We start from the raw sequence: 14,743 nt of genomic DNA, 5'->3' as shown, positions 1-14,743 counted from the left end.
TAACTGGCATGGTTCTTCTGAGAAGCAAAGGTAATATTTTATGTGAAAACCCCCGCACGACTGCAGAGTTTTAAACCTTTCAGTCCTTAGCACTCAGAGGTACGTTGCAATGCTTTTCTATTTTGGTTCATTTATACACACTCATGGCCTCATTTTTGTTGTTCTTGTTGTTGTTTTCATGTCAGATAGATAATGTGCCAATATCATAACCAGGTTCAAGGGTGGCACATCTCACACATGCATGCTAACACCCAGCCATCACGCTTATGAACCTCAGAAGCACTTAATTCCTTTCTTTTCATCTCAACCTAATGATTAAGTTTTTAGCACACCTATCTAATTTATATGACGTCTTATTGCTCTGACAGTAAATCAACATTTATTTATTATTAACTGATGATGTTGTCTAATGATCAGGACCGAGACTGTAGTGTGTTACGGATCAGCCAAGCCAAATGCTGTCATTAGACAGACACAGGGAAGAGTGGAGCTTGTCCTGCCTGTCACGGACAGAAGCCATTATCAATAACCCAATAATATCAATAGGGACTAAGAGGAGATGGCGAGCTATTTCCTCCACCCTGTCTCTGGGCATTCCCTTTTTGGTTCTTCCTAAGGAGCCAAGATAAGTTGCGGTCCATAGTGTAAATGTTTCAGCATCATGGGCACTTGGGAAATTGCAGGTCCTTTCATAGAGATATCCCCTAGAAGACAATTAGGGCTTGGTACACATTTCCTTCAGCAACATCTCACACCTCAGCCAAATGACTCCTCCCTTCCCCTTTAAATGCATGATAACCAGAATGGATCGCTTAATTTTTGTTAAGTATGTCATGCACTTCAAAACCTCTGCAACCCCGCCTGCCTCTCTCCTCTTGCCAGGGATCCCTGCAGGGCTTTCTTACTCCTGATATCCACCCAAACTCTGACTGCAAAATCCTTGATTAAACCATTCAATAGTCACCTTATCTATGAAAAAGCTCCCCACACTTTGCCTAATGGAAAATTCAGTCACTTTATCACCTTTTTACCCATGGCTTTTTTTATATTACGAGACATTTTTCAAAGTGCACACCATTGGACCCACTTGCATAGGAGAAGGATCTACATTGCATGCAGTCTCATATCCCATCTGCTACCCAGCCAGGACATTGTCAGTGAATATCAATGAGAGATACATGATAGACCCTCTACTCACAAAGAGTTAGAAAATCTAAGCCTCTGTTCCTTAGATGAAGACTATCATAAATAGATGAAGATAAGATAAGATTTTATGTTTTCCTTTTTTTTTTTTTTCCAAAACTCTCCTCCTGGGCTGGGGCTGTTTACCTCCCTGTATTCTGGTTCGTGTGGCAGTGGAAGGAGGCTCATATGGTGTTGCTAGGTCTATCTCCCACCATGGCGGGGACCCAGGGTCACCATTTGTGGTGCCTCTTTAGCCCAGTGTCCACACAAACTGCTTTTCAGTGCCACGAATACCAAGGCTTGACTGGGTCAAGTGAAGGAGTCGGGTAGTGGTGGAGGGGCTACATATTAGGGTTCTCCAGAGGGACAGAATGAATAACATACAGGTACACATGAAAGGGAGTTTATTAGGGAGATCTCAAACGGAGGGAGCTAAGACTTGACTAAGAAAGTCAGCCTGAGCCACATGGATTTATCTTTAATCCATCTCAAACCCCATGAAGTGATAAGAAAGCCATGTCGGGGTGGGAGTAACAGCTCATAAGAGCACTGGCAAAGAAGTAAGAGCTATGCCAAGGACAAAAAATGTTGGTGATTGTCTAAACAATGTAAAGCAAATAGTATCAAAGTCGTGGGGACAAAAAGGGACAACAGATAAAACAAGAGTCCAAAATGGATGCAAGAGAGGGCTTGAGGGACAAGAAGGCCAAGGAGTGTGAGCACAGGTTAATAGGGAACACGGCGTGGGCAATCTGAGACAGGTGCTGGCGTCTCTGGGGCTGCTAGTCTGTAACGGTTGATGTTCGGTGGCAGCTTAACTGGAGGGACAGTGCCTAGATGACTGGTGAAGCATTGTTTCCGGGTCTGTCTGTGAGGATGTTGACTGAGGAGACCGACATTTGAGTCAGTGGACTAGGATAGAAAGACCCTCCCTCAATGTGGGTGGGCACCATCTAGTAGGCTGCCAGCACTGCTGGAACAAGGCAGGAGGAAGAAGAGGGAGGAGAACTTGCGGCGTCTTCTGCCTCGCTCTCTTCCCAGGCAGGGACCCTTGCTTCCTCTCCTCCTGCCCTCGGGCATCGGACTCCAGGTCTTCCGCCTTTGGACTCTGTAACTTGCACCAGTGACCTCCCTGGGGCTCTCCGGAGGCCCCAGTCAGAGGGCTGTACTGCCAGCTTCCCTGGTTTTGAGGTTTTTGGACTAGGACTGGGCCACTACCAGTTCTCTCTATCCCAGCTTGTAGATGGCCTATCTTGGTGGGACCTCCTTGTGTAAAATCATGTGAGCCAATTCTCCCTAATAAACTCCCTTTCTTGTGTACCTGTATGTTATTCATTCTGTCCTTCTGGAGAACCCTAATACGTAGCCCCTCCACCACTACCCGACTCCTTCACTTGACCCAGTCAAGCCTTGGGATTCGTAGCACTGAAAAGCAGTTTGTGTGGACACTGGGCCAAAGAGTCACCTCAAATGGTGACCCTGGGTCCCCGCCATGGTGGGAGATAGACCCAGCAACACCATATGAGCCTCCTTCCACTGCCACACGAACCAGAATACAGGGAGGTAAACAGCCTCTGCCCAAGAGGAGAGGAAAGATTTGAAAAAACCAAAGGGAAACATAGAAAATCAAATCTCATTCTCCATTTGAAGGAAAACACTCTTTTTAAAAAAGCAGCGTTCAATAGAGCAAAGAAAAGATGAAGACCTTAAACTATATTAATGTCCTTAGAGTAATTCTAGAAAATGCTAAATCTTTAAAAAGAAACAACTAGATCCTGAAATTAAGAATGATCTTCAAAGTAAAGTAATAATAAGGGTTAATGTTCTAAATACTAAAACAATATCATTATGGGTGTAGATGAAGAGTAACAGCTAGAAGATCAGACTAAGGGTTTCTCCTATAAAAATCATAAATAAGAAAAAATTAGAAAATACCAACAGAATATTAAGAGATATAGAGGAGTTCTGAAAAAGGAAAATTAGCAGAAAAAAAGATTTTAAAAATTCGAATAAATTTACTTAGAGCTGAATAAACACATGTGTCTTCAGATTGAAAGGATCTACCTCATGCCAAAATGAGTTTTAAAAGGTCCTCAAGTTTCAACATTATGGTAAAATGTCAGAACATCATACATAAACATTTTAAAAATTTCCAAAGAGAATATAACAGATTACTTACAATAATATAGGGATTCAATTTAAATCTTATTTTTTAACAGCAAAACTGAATGCTACAAGAAAATGAACCAAGATTGTTATTTTAAACCCAGACTCCACACCCTGGCAAACTTGCATTCCAGTATGAGGACAAAATGAAGATTTTTGAACCTTCAAACACTTGGAAATTTTTGTCATCCATAAATACTTCAGGGAAAAAAAAATATGTAAGGAAAATCCCATAAAATAGAAAACAAAACCAAGTAAAAAGATACAAGAAAGAGTAGTAATCAAATAAAACACTAAAAGTTATAGTCAAGTTTAAATAACTGTTGATGCTTGATGTTTTAAAAATGTATAAAATAACCATCTGGAACTAAAATCCCAGATGTTCTCAACCATGGAGTCTGCCAGAGAGAGTGGTGAGAAGTGTAAGAATACTAAGTTTTTTATTCTTATGTAAGAGGAAGATAAAGATATTATAGCAGTTCACAGAATTGCTAAAATTGTTAAAAATATAAATGTAACCACTAGAAGAATAGAAATAGATATACACATTTCAAATCACAAGGGAGGGGATGTCATGGAATAAAACATCAAATCAATTCAGCCACAGGCAAGATCAAAAGAAAGAAACAAACAAAAAACAGTAAAATTAAAGTATATCAGCAACCACACAAAAAAGTTCATGTTAAACTCTGAAAAATAAAATGCAATGACCTGTAGAGTACAAGAGGGTCCCTGAAATTAAAAGACACAGAGGGAATAACAGATGAAGGATGGAGAAATGAACACTCGATGTGACAAAATAAGAAATAGATACTTGATCTTTGAGCCTTAATCCCTGTCATTTCTGATAGGAGTGATAAGTATGTCTTTGGTTCTAGTGAGGTGACTCTTTGAGAGTCAGAGGTCACTTCGGGAGGAGGGCTGTTTTCCAGGAAGACCAAAGCATGATTAGCCCTTTGCAACTTTAAGCCTCGTCCACGCCCTCTGGAGAGGGGAAAAGAGCTAGAGGTGAAGTTGATCCCCAATGGTCAACGATTTAATCAATAATGCCTATGTAATGAAACCTTCATGAAAGCCCCTAAAAACTAATAGGTTCAGAGTGCTTCCAGGTTGATGAACACATCCAGGGGCTTGCAGGGACGTGCATCTGGAGGGGGCATGAAAGCTCCATGCCCCCACATACCATACCCCATGCCTTGCCCTGTTAATCCTTCCCATTTAGCTGGTCCTGAGTTGTATTCTGTATGATCAGCTGGCAATAATAAATAAAGAAATTTCCTGCGGTCTGTGGGCCTTTCTAACAAATTAGGGAACCTGAGAAAAGAGTTTAGGGATCCTGATTTATGGCAGGCTGGTGAGAAGAATGGTAGAAGCCTGAGACTTGCGATTGTCACCTGAAGTGGGGCAGTCCTGTAGGACTGAACCCTTAACCTGCAGGTTCTATGCTAGCCCCAGGTAGTGTCAGAATTGACTTGAAGCATTGGGCTCCCCATTGTGGAGGGTAAAAAAATTGTTTAAAAAAAAAAAGCTAATCTCAAACAAACAAAAATAAAAACAAAACAAACAAAGCTCCATCATACCACACCTGGATGAGTTTATAGGAAAAATCCCATCTGTTTCAGGGAATAGGAAATGTTTGTGAGGGCAACCTAACTCTAATACCAAAACCAAACTACAAAGAAGAAATGAAAGGAGTACTTTTATTTCTCTAAGATTCCTAAATAAAATATGAGCAAGTCAAATTCAGCTATGAATTTAAAAAATACTATATCATGACAAGCACATTTAATTCAGGAATACTAAAATGGTTTAACATCAGAAAAGCCATTAATGTAACTAGATATGATAATAGATTAAAAGAGAAATCCAGCATAATCATCTTAATAAAAGTTGAAAAGCATTTGATAAAATTTAATGACTATTCCTGAGTAAACAAACTTTTTGGCCAGCTAGCAATACATGGAAAGTCTTTAACTTTATAAAAGCTTTAAACAGAAACCAGGCTAGGTGCAGTGGCTCACGCCTATAATTCCAGCACTTTGGGAGGCCAAGGGGGGTGGATTACCTGAGGTCAGGAGTTCGAGACCAGCCCGACTAATATGGTGAAACCCCATCTCTACTAAAAATACAAAAATTACCTAGGCATGGTGGCACCTGCCTGTAATCCCAGCTACGTGGGAGGCTGAGGGGATGAGAATCACCTGAACCCAGGAGGCATAGGTTGCAGTGAGCCAAGATTGCATCATTACACTCCAGCCTGGGCTATTGCCCAGAGTAAAACTCCAACTCCAAAAAATTTTTTAAAAAGAGAAAGAAATGATTATTATCAATGTTTTGCCAAGTATGGTGGCTCACGCCTGTAATCTCAGCACTTTGTGAGGCTAAGGCAGGTGAATCACCTGAGATCAGGAGTTCAAGACCAGCTTGACCAACATGGTGAAACCCTGTCTCTACTAAAAATACAAAAATTAGGTGGGCATGGTGGTGGGCGCTTGTAATCCCAACTACTTAGGAGACTGAGGCTGGAGAATTGCTTGAACCCGGGAGATGGAGGTTGCAGTGAGCCAAGACGACGCCATTGCATTCCAGCCTGGGAAACAAAAATGAAACTCTGTCTCAAAAAGAAAGAAAAGCAGAAACCTACAGCAATTATATATAAGATTTCTATTAGAGCTAGGAGCAAGAAAAAAACAAAAGACCACCTTCTGCATTACACTACAGGCTTAGCCAATAAAAATGTCAAAGTAAATACGTAAGTAATATAAATATCACAAAGAAACTTAGAAAATTATAGTAATTTTCTGCAGTATGATTGCCTGCATCTAAAACCAAACTACAAAGAAGAAATGAAGGTTCAGTTTGCTTCCAGGTTGATGATTTTAGGATTCTACAGATAAATTATTAGAACGAAAACTATTCAAATAAAAAAGGTCTGCAAGGTGACAGACATATTCTCACATATAAAAATTAATTATCTTATATGTTAGCATATATTATAAACTAGAATTTATAACTAAAAATAAATCCAGATCTATTTCTCTCTTTATGTTACACACACACACACACACACACACACACACGCACACACACACACACACATTGTAAAGTGCATTTGGAGAAGGAAAAAAACCTCAGGGATAACATGAAATTTTGAAAAAGAAAAAAATGGTAGGCAATTGCTTTATCAGTTTACTATCATATGAAAGAAAAACTACTGTAATAAAAACAATTGGATTATTGATACAAAAAGGAAATAAATGGGACAGAATTTGAGAATTAAGAAACGGATCCATTAATTCATGGGTGTTTATTTTCTGTTAAGATATAGGATGTAATTTCAAGTAAATATAGACAGGATATATTGTTTATGTGATGGTTTCATAGAAAATTAAACTATATAAATCTTCCATCTCACACCATAGGCAAACCATATATTTTACAATTTCAAGAAGATTAGACTGCTAAATATTTAATAATAAATAAGCCTTTATCATTATTGTTGTGTTTTTGTTTGCTTTTTTTAAAAAATCTTGTTTGGGGAAGTTTTCCTAAGTAGACTTTGAAAGGGTAAGTCATAGTGGAAAAAAGTGGACAGATTTCATCGAAGAGTAATTTTAAACTTCCATAACTTGAAAACAAAAGAACAGCACATCCAGCATTGAAGAACACAAGAATAACTCTGAAAAATATTTTCAACATACAAATAAAAGTCCTATATCATATATGTGTGTGTAAAGTACTTCAAAATTATCTTTTTAATTGTTAAAGGACTCAACACAAATTATGTTAAAACATAATTAAAATACAAACTTCAAGTGGCCAATAAATATATTAAAATATATGTAGCTCTACTAAAGTCAATAAAATGCTAATAATGATACCTAACATTTATTGAGTGCTTGCTACTGGCCAGCCACTGTTTCAGAGTTTACCTGTGCTAATTTTGAAGCCTTACAACCAAGCCTTATAGTATTTTTTCCACTGCAAAGAAAGGACAGGTTGCCTGGAGAACCAAAATAACTTGCCCACAGATATCAGCTAGCTGTAGTGGAACCTGGGTTTAAGCTGAATTTGACTAGGTTTTAAACCAGTTCACTACCTTGCCATGGTATTATTGTTTTTGTTTTGTCAGTCATCAAACTGGCACAGCTCTTTATAAAGAGTCGATAATATTCAGTGTTTGTAAGAGTGAGAAAAACTTTTATTCTCAAATATTCTTGGTGGCATTATAAATTAACAGTCTTTTTAATGCTATATGGCGGACTCTTTAAAAACATTTTAAAGCATACTACTTGACCCAAGAATTCCACTTCCATGAAAATAACCATTAAGAAATAGTTAACATATGCAAAAGATGTTTCCAAAAAATGTTTATGGTACCATTATTTGCAAGAGTGGAAACTCAGAATCAACATACATGTCAGTAAATAGGCTCCTAGTGAAACAATTTGGGGAAAATCCATGCAATAAAAGAGCATTCAATCTTTAATAAAAATGAAGTAGGTCCATTCTTACTAAACTAATATGAATTGATATGGGACAGTTGCAAAACATAGTGACCTACTGTTGCTGAAAAAATATTGCAAAAGCAAACATGTTTAAACCTGTGTGTGTGTGTCTGTGTGTGTGTGTGTGTCTGTGTGTGTGTGTGTGTGTCTTTTTTTTAGGGAAGAAGGTAGGAAGAAAAGAAGAAAAAAGTGTATGAGTTTGTATGTAATCACCTAAAAGACACTAGGCAGACACACAGCAAGCTGTTTTCACTATTGCCAATGGTTCCTGCCGGACAGAGGAATAAAAGTGTGTTTTGATTAGAAAGCAGGGAATGAAAACATATGGACTTAAACATGATATTTAATATCAATAGCTATTCTTTGGATCTTTTACAAGGAGAAGATATTCATGTCATATTTGTGAAATGAAGACAATAATAATAAAATAAAGATAAAAAGTAAAAGTGATGAACTAAAACTGAACCCTCAGAAAACACACACAGTTTAAACAAGAATGTTAGCACATTATTGCAGTAGTTGCGTACCATCACACCAATTCACGGTCACGGCAGGGACGCCCACCTGGGAAATAAACATGATCAACCACTCTAAAGATTCAGGGCGCTTAAAAGAGCCCCAACCAATCTTCGATACAAAAGCTTCACAGCACCTTTCTGTTTTAGGAAAGTGCTAGGCTCCACACTGGGTGTTTTTATGTATCATGCCAAGTCATTTCATTGAGATCTGCTGGCGATTCAGCCTGGAGCTTTCAGATTCCTTCTCATTTTACCAACATCAAGCTGCATCCTTGACACAAGGCAGCTCCTGAAGTGATTCCACCGACAGATGCAGAGACAGCTTTGGCAGAAATAACTTTAGGCTCCTATTCTCCTTTCCTTGTTGAAACATGCACAGCATTGCTCATTACAGTTAATCAGACTCACAACACTTCATCCTGGCTGAAAATAATAGGCCCCATTGTACATCAGTAACCAGGTTACTTCACCCCTTCATTGCTGCAGTTAACACCCATTATTTCCTCCAAGCACCAATATTTTGAAATGGGATCATTTAGCTCTGAAGTATGCTAAGCGTTCTGTGTGCAGCACTTCTTTTGTCAGAAGGAGGAATTCGAGGTGGCTGAGCCTTTGTCCTAGCGATTGAGCTGCCTGTAACTAAATCAGTGTTAACATCCACAGCACCCACCCTGTGTTTAGAAATAGGGCTTTGGGGACTGGGGACTGGCATACATCTGTTATCCCACCACTTTTGGAGGCAAAGGGTGGAGCATCACTTGAGGCCAAGAATTCAAGACCAATCTGGGCAAAATAGATCTGTCCCTAAAAAAATAAATAAATAAATAGAAAAAGAGCCTTGGTGTCTTGTTAATATGCTGTTATCGAGCAGCATGTCTGACACTCAGAAGATCAGAAGGAGTACAGCACGGAGATACTGGCTTTCCCCTCTATTTGCAGTGGGAACCTCTGAGAACAGGAGAGATACAGCCTTTTCTAAATGCTTCCCCATGCCTCAAGTAGAGGCAGCAGCAAGGAGCAGAAAAGCAGGCTTCAGCCTTCTTCCTGCTAGCTCAAGCATGTTTGGGCAGAGAAGGACGTAGAGAATGAACTACTTAATGTTCTTAGAAACAAGGTAGTAGTCATTTGGTGGCACAGAAAAAAAAGAATTAGTCTCCTACTTTCAACAAGCTTAAAGCTATCAGAGTATAATTTTCAAAATGTTAAACATGCCTCTTATACAAATATTAAGTGAGCACATGTCACAGATGTATTTAACTTATTAGTGAAAGAACCAAAAGAAGAGTAAAGCTAGTTCAAAGACAATTTCAGGCACTGGGTTAGTTACATATGTAGGTCTGCAAAAATGTTAGAATAGGATTGCTAAATTAAATATAAAACTGGTTAATGTCCTACAGAACAATAAAACTAATTTCTAGGGTTATCTTTTCTCGCTTCAGACAAGAATAATTTATGTTGATATTAGTCTTGTAAAAGTTGATATTTAAACTTACAAGGTAACAAACTATCCTAATCAACAATAAATACTAAGTCAAACAATTGCATCCCTAGGGAAATAGATAAACTTCTTATAGCTTAATAACATTCATCATGATATTGCAAACCATGCTGTTTTCCTTTTTCTTATTTCTAACTTGGAGGTGTTTTGTTTGTTTGTTTATTTGTTTTGCATACAGCTGTGTCCATGGTGATCCTGGATGGTAGATGGAGACTGTCATAGCCCATTTACACAGTTTCAGGTTTTAAAGGCCACCAAGAGACCACACGGTTCAATTCCCTCTCTCCACACGGGTTTGCGTTAGAAGTCACATTTGTGAAAAGGGGCTGTTGACATGAGCTTATGCCATGCCACAAGCTTAAACTCAGGCAGACCTGCTCTCTGCCACTTTTTGGCTAAACATCATCCCAGACCAATTTTCTCATCTGTAAGCAAAGGTAATAACGGCACCTACCTCATAGACTGGAGTAGGGAGTAAAGAGGATAAGCCAGGCAAAGTGTTTCGTGGACTGTCAAGCATTTACCCAACAGTTAGCAAACGCTGCTGCTGCTGCTGTTGCTGTTTCTATATCTCACAGCTAAATTCTATCGTCACTCATCATCTGGAGAATGTGGTAAAATTTAACTTCAGTTGGATACAACTTGGGAAAAGGAGAGAAACTCACAAAATAATAAAATAAATTGCAGAAACTGCAATTTGTGCCCTGGCTAAAGAAGTTGTCCTTGAGCTGGCTTTCTAAGCACTCCGGAGTAGATTTTAAGCAAAGATTGGCTCAAGGATTATAGCCTTACTGTTCTTCCTCTGAGGGGAAAAGGAAAAGTGAGAAATGAAGCAGAGATTTAAACGCAATGTTGGTGGGAGATATAAAGCTGATTGGGAGGATAAGAAGATGGGGTTGAGGAGAGAAGCGGGGGGAGCTGCCAAGACTGTTTGAAAAGTCAGATGTGACTGTCTATTAGCAAGGTGTCTGTGATTTTATGGGCTACAAGGGGGTCAAAAATATCTGTTCAACCCACCTGCCTGCGATACCATAAAGATAAAAGAAACAGAGCAAAACTTTAAAAGTATATTCTGCTCATTCTGCTAATAAGATTCTCATCTTTTTATTCTGCTTACTGGGTCTGTAGGAGGCCAGGAAGCTCAGATATTTCACTCTGAGCTACACAATGGTTATGAGATTTAAGCATCTCTCTGACAAGAACAAGAACTCCCAATCTCCCCATCGCCTTTTTGTAATCAGTTTTGCAGTTGAAATAGCAATGGATACAGGTGATATCCTTTGTAGTTTGCATCCGTATTTTCTGTTGGACAAAGTTAAATATTTGCGGAGTTTTAAAAAATTCCTTTACTATGTATTTTTGAATAATCATAGTGAGATACAACTTACATACTGTAAACCCACCCACGGTTATGTAAACTCGTTGATTTTATTTTATCCCCCCATCTCAGCCTCCCGAGTAGCTGGGACTATAGGCGTGCACCACCACACCCAGCTACTAATGATCTTTAGTAGTTTAAAGAGTTGTACAATGACCACCACAATCCAGTTTTAGAACCCTTTCCAACTCCTGAAAAAAGATTCCTTATTCTTATTTGTTGTTATTCTCCATTTTCATCCTGCAGTCCCCGGCAACCATAAGCTACTTTTTCTCTATAGATTTGCCTTTTCTGGACATTTCATAAAAATAGAATCACACAACATTTCGTCATTTGTGTCTGGCTTTTTTATACAGCATTAAGTTTTTCGAGGTTCATTCATGCTTACGCATGTTTTGGTAGCTTGTTTCTTTCTATTGTTGAATAGTACATTGCATGGATGACTTCATTTTCTTTATTCATTCACCAGATGATGAACATTTGCATTGTTTCCAATTATTTAGTATGAATAATTTTGCTACAAACTTTTGCATACAAGTCTCTTTATAGAGATATCTTTTCATTTCTCTTACATAGATACCTAGGAGTAGAATTGCTATGCCGTATGGCACATTAAGTTTATGTTTTTATTAAAGTATTTATTAAACTGCCAAACTGTATTTTTTAAAGTATCGGTACCATGTTGCATCCCCATTAGCCATGTATGAGAGTTCCAAGCGCCCTGTATCTTTGTCAGCTCTTGTTACTGTCTTTTGTGGTTGAAAAGGCATCTCATTGTGGTTTTAACCTGTATTTCCCCAAGTAATAATGTTAAGCATTTCTACATGTGATTCTTAGCCATTCAAATATGTTCTTTGAAGAGACACCTATTTAAACCCCTTGGTCTTTTGTTTTTAATAATTTTAACTTTCATTTTAGATTCAAATGGTACATGCACAGGCTTGTTGCCTGGCATATTTCATGATGCTGAAATTTGGGATGTGAATGATCCCATCACCCAAGTACTGATCACAGTACCCAATAGTTCATTTTTCAACTTTGGCCTCCTTCTCTCCCTTCTCCCCCCAATTGCTTCCCATTGTCTACTGTTGCCATTTTTATGTCCATCACTACCTAATGTTTAGCTCCCACTTAAAAGTGAGAACATGCAGTATTTAGTTTTCTGTTCCTGCATTAAGGTTAATGGCCTCCAGGTGCATCCATGTTGCTGCAGAGAACATTATTTCATTCTTTTTCATGGCTGCATAGTATTCCATGGAGTATATATACCACATTTTCTTTATCCAATACACCATTGATGGGGTCTTAGGTTGATTTCATGTCTTTGCTATTGTGAACAGTATGGTGATGAACATGCAATGCAAGTATCTTTTTGGTAGAATAGAAATCCTTTGCTTATTTTTAAGTTGAGTTTTTTGCCTTATTATTGAGTTGCAAGTATTTTTATATATCCTATGCATAAGTGTTTTATTATCTATATAATTTTTTAATATTGGCTCTCAGCCTGTGGGTATGTTTTCATTTTCTTAATGGTGACTTTAGAAGCTTGAAAGTTCTAAATTTTGAAAAAGTCCAGTGTATTATTTTTTCCTTTGTGAATCATGCATTTGGTATCATTTCTAAGAACTCTTTGCATAACCCAAGATCACAAAAATTTTCTTTTATGCTTTATTTCGGAAGTTTTACAGTTTTAACTTACATTTAAATCTACAATCTATTTCTAATTATTTTTTGTGTATGACATAAGATCGTGGTCAAAGTTAATCATTTTGCATGTAGATATTCAGTTGTCCCATTATCATTTGTTGAAAAGATTATTTTTAACCCATTAAATTACCTTGACACTTTTGTCAAAATTCAATTGACTGTAAATAATATGTTGGGTTTTTTCCCTAAACGCTCATTTCTATTCCATGAGCTACATGTCTAACCCTGCCTCAGTACCACCCTTTATTTGTTCCTATAGAAATGTCCAGTGTTTTGTTTTGGTTTGGTTTAATTTTGTTGTTTTTGAGATGGAGTCTCATTCTGTTACCTAGGCTGAAGTTCAGTGGTGCGACTTCGGCTCACTGCAACTTCCACCTCCCAGGTGCAGGGGATTCTCCCGCCTCAGCCTCTCCATTAGCCAGGATTACTGGCACCTGCCACCATGCTCAGCTAATTTTTGTACTTTTAGTAGAGATGTGGTTTCACCATGTTGTCCAGGCTAGTCTCGAACTCCTGACCTCAGGTGGTCCGCCCGCCTCAGCCTCCCAAAGTGCTGGGATTACAGGCATAAGCCACCTTAGAAATGTCTAGTGTTTTTAACCCCAAGTCTTGGATACCATCATCTAGAGGTTCAGGAATACAGAAAGGAAAGTTTGTAACATATATTTTATATACACAATTCACAAGATGAACATGATCGCAGTGAATATTGTGGTTTATATCTACTGTCAAATTTGTAATCTATTAACACATACAGATAAATAATAACACATAATAACAAAATCCACCTGGGAGCCTATAAATTTGATGAATTTTTTAGATTAAAACTACAAGCGTGGATAATTAACAAGTATTAGTTTATCATTAGCACAACCCATGTTTAGTCTTCACGTGCTTATGATTATTTTAGTTTACTATCTGTAAAAATTTCCCTGACCTCTTTGCTAAAAGAACTTCCCTTTGTTCAGGTGTTGAGAAATTAACGTGGTCAAAAAATATGGACCTCTCTGTAGCCCTAGAAGCTGAACCACTATTGCTCTGCGCCAAAGACCAGCCAGCTTTTTCTGCAAAAGGACAGAGAGTAAGTATTTTAAGTTTTGCTGGACGTAAAGTCTCTGTGACAACTACTCAGCTCTACCACTGTCTTGGAAAGCAGCCAAAGGCAATGTGTAAATGAATGGGTTTGACTGTGTTTTAGTAAAACTGCATTTATATCAACAGTCAATGGCAGGCTTCGACTGTGGGCCTCACTTTGCCAAACTCTGGTATAGTGTAGTTTCCTAGGGTTGCTGGGGTAGATCACCACAGATTAGGAGATTTAATAGAACAAACATCTGTTCCTCTACACCTCTGCCCTTCAGAAGTCTGAAATCACGGTGCTGACAAGGCCGTGTTCTGAAGGCTCCAGAGAATTGTTCCGTGCCTCTCTCAGGTTCTGAGCAGCATCACTTGGCTTGTGACAGCATCACTCCAATCTCTATCTTCATCTTCACGTGGCCTTCCCTTCTGTGTTCTCCCCTCATCCTATAAGGACCTTGTCATTGGATATAGGGTTCACTGTAACTCCTGGATGATTTTATATCAAGATCCTTAACGAATCACATTTGCAGAGTCACTATTTCTAAATAATGTCTCACATTCTGAGGCTCCAGGTAAGCATGCATTTTGTGGGAGGCCACAATTCAACCACTATTCAACACCTGGTCTAGGCCAATCATGGTAATCCCATTCTCCTTTGTCATGAACTGTTTAGTAGAAAGCATAGGACCCATTTCTAGCCAGT

At 38.5% G+C, this 14,743-nt stretch overlaps 1 protein-coding gene and 1 non-coding gene across 5 annotated transcripts in view; both read right to left on the bottom strand.

Annotated features, from left to right (window-relative positions):
• The window catches only part of OPCML (opioid binding protein/cell adhesion molecule like), a 1,152,901-nt gene that overhangs the window by 1,057,435 nt on the left and 80,723 nt on the right, over positions 1-14,743 (bottom strand). The gene's annotated exons all lie outside the window — the stretch shown is intronic.
• LOC116556461 lies at positions 180-283 on the bottom strand. The gene has a single exon (XR_004271012.1). It is a non-coding gene; the product is annotated as a small nucleolar RNA U13 (small nucleolar RNA).

Source organism: Sapajus apella, unplaced genomic scaffold (genome assembly GCF_009761245.1).
Source record: "Sapajus apella isolate SASKATOON/1434 unplaced genomic scaffold, GSC_monkey_1.0 scaffold16, whole genome shotgun sequence".
NCBI classification, from domain to species: Eukaryota; Metazoa; Chordata; class Mammalia; order Primates; family Cebidae; genus Sapajus; species Sapajus apella.
This window is presented reverse-complemented; position numbering and strand designations above follow the sequence as displayed.